Source organism: Penaeus vannamei, chromosome 20 (genome assembly GCF_042767895.1).
Source record: "Penaeus vannamei isolate JL-2024 chromosome 20, ASM4276789v1, whole genome shotgun sequence".
NCBI lineage: Eukaryota > Metazoa > Arthropoda > Malacostraca > Decapoda > Penaeidae > Penaeus > Penaeus vannamei.
The window spans coordinates 14,719,709-14,722,959 of NC_091568.1; positions in this window are offsets into that span (position 1 = coordinate 14,719,709).

Genomic DNA, 3,251 nt, shown 5'->3' on the forward strand with positions numbered 1-3,251 from the left:
ATTTTTTCAAAATTTAAAATTTTTATATTATTTTTTTTTGAAAAAAGAATGGTATCCGTGTTGAACTATTTTAATTATCGACGCTACGAGTTAAAAAAAAACAAAAAAAATAAATATATATATATATATATATATATTATATATATATATATAATTAAAAAATTGAATTAGTTTTTATATTACAAGAATCAAGAGAGATTAATTCCTTATGCGGAAAAAAGGTAAATGGTTTTTAGTTGAAGTTTAAAAATGTATGTTACATTTTATAAAGGTATTTTTTTTTCATTTTGGGTTCTATTTTGGGAAAAAAAATTTTTCTTGTAACTTTAAAAAATATATTTAAAGTTTTTAAATTTTTATTAAAAAGGGTTTAAAAAAAATTTTTAATGTTGATGTTTTGTTGTTTTTTTATTGGTTTTACCCCCAGACAAAAAAAGAAGTAAAAGGACAGGTATATATTGATCATATAAATGTGTTTTTCTGTTCCATTCCCTTCTTCCAGTGCTTTTCCGGGGGGGGGGGTGGGGTGGCGGGCGGAGGGGCCAGGGGACTCCCGGGGGCTCCCCCCCCCTTTCCCCCTTTGCTCCCAGGGGGGAAGCTGCTCGTGGGCGCCCCGGGGGGCGGGAGCAGCACGTCCTCCCCCCCTCCGCCTCCTCACACCCATTTTTTGGGGGGTGACGGTGCGACCCTTAGGAGGCTGGGGGAGACAGCGCCTCTCTCGCTCCTTCCATCTGCTCAGCACCTCTCTCCTTCACTCCCTTCCTCCGTCCTCACTCTCTCCTTCCCCTTCCTCGCCCCCAAGAAGGAAGCGACTTCCCGCCGACGGGGCCGAGGGCGGTGGCCGGAGAGGATGACCTGGGGGAATCCTATCTCTTCCTCTCCTTCCTTCTCGTCCTCCTCTTCGTCCTCGTCGTCCTCCTCCCCTTCCCCTTCTCCCTACCACCAAGTATTCTTTGATGCCGAGAGGTTTCACGACGACGAATTGGAGGCTAAATAGAAGAGGAGGGAGGAGGAGGCTGACGAAGGGAAGAGAGAGAAGGAACGGAAGAAGAGGGAGGAGCTGGGAGCAGTCCCGGCCTCTCCTCACCTCCAGAAATCAGACGCTGGTCAAGGAATCTACCCCTTGAAGAGTCGCATCGGCCGAAATGAGGAGGAAGAGGGGGAGAAGAAGAAATTGTCGAGTTGAGGTACACACTCAATTTTCTCAACGCCAGTGCTTCACGAGAGCCGACCTCCCGTTTTCTATGAGCTCACGCGGGGATCTCCTCTCTGTGTTAATTCGCGCACGATCTCCCGTTTTCTATCGGCACCCACATCAACACGGCCCGAGGAGGAGGGTGTCTTTTCAGGAAGACTTGAAAAGCGGCAAGAAGAGCAAAAAGAAAAAAAGCAAAACCTCCAGTCGGTCTGCGGAAATTCTAGATCTTCGAGAACGTCAGACTGAAGATGGAGTGGTCGGCTTGTCTCTCGACGAAAAGCTCTCGCCTCCAATGGTGGAGTACAAGGTGTCGGACCTCGGCCTCCTCTGCCCCTTAAGAAGAATGAAAATGGCGAAGGGTGAGGACGAAAAGCTCATTTCAGAAGGAAGCGCGGCAGGGAAAGGAATGGGGGCAAGCTGCTGCTCACGGCGGCTGCTGCCTAAATCACAGGTGGAGAGCCCAGGTTAATCAACGGAGGCGAGCAAAATCAAGAAAGCAACACCACCTCCTCCACCTTTTCGTCCATGACCACTGAGCCGGCAACAGTCGCCAGCGGTGTTGCCAGATCGAACGCCCATGTTTTCAACAGTCATCGTTCACCGCGTAGGTGAATGTTCACATGTAAGCCTAACACAAGAGAATCACGTAATTTTCTCTTTATTTTGTTGAAGCAATAATCCAAAAATAAACATCCGTGGAAAAGTGGCGTACACAGGAGGGGGCAATCGGATGTTACCCCCCCCCCCCTTAGTTCTGGCCTACATATACAAAATATATAACCATATGTTAGAGCCTCCATTTTTCAAGGACAAATACGTCGCAAGGTTGGAAAAAATACAAAAACACGGATATTTCTAACACCTTTCATCGGATAAACAACGCCAGAGCCTATGGGTAAAAGTGTATACTAAAATCCCGAATGAAACGAGCCAGAACTGTATATCCACCGAGATGCCCCTCCGATGCCAGGGAGAATATGCTTCATCTCGCCGTGTCTTGTTTTGCGGGAAAAGGTAATGTCCCCCGGAAGCTCCGCCTCACCCCTCGATATATTTCACAGACCTGTAAAGGAATTTTTTTGTTTCTTTTTTTTTAGGAAGAATATCAAGTCTCGTGTGGATACCTTATGCCTAAAATGTATGACCATTGAAGCATTGCGAAGGGAAAAGTTTCGTGTTGGGGCCCTTTTATCTCTGTATTTTGCCCGGGAAACAAAACAGATTTTGACATACAGAGCATAATTTTCCCTGAAAAACACAAAACACACACCACACATACATAAACCACGAAACCCAAAATTATTGGTTTATGTATATATATATATATATATATATATATATATATATATATATATATATTATATATACACATACATACATAATCACATACACACACATCATATCATATATATGTATATGTAATATATATGTATATAATATTTTATATATATATATATATATATATATATATATATATATATATATATATAAAGTACATATGCATTGTGTTATATATGTATTATATATACATATAAAACATATATATATATATATATATATATATATAATATATATATATATATAAATATATATATATACAAAATATATATTATATATATAATATATATATATATAATACATAAAATATATAAAAATATATATATATATATATATATATATATATATATATATATATATATATATATATATCACATGAAATTATATATTCATATAAACATGGACATAATAAAGCTTTAAATTTTTATTATAATGTAAGTATTAACCTTCATCATCCGAGAGAGTAGAGAACATAATCAAATAAGAAAAAACATATCCATTTGTTTGTACCCTTTTATAATGTTTTTTTAAAATAAAATCGTGTCAGTTTTTTATTTAAAAGTCATATGCTAAAAAGTTTCTTTAAAAAAAAGAACAAATCTTACATATATACACATAATACATACATAACCTATCTATCTATACATATCTATTTATAAATATATATTATATATATATATATATATATATATGTGTGTGTGTGTGTGTGTGTGTG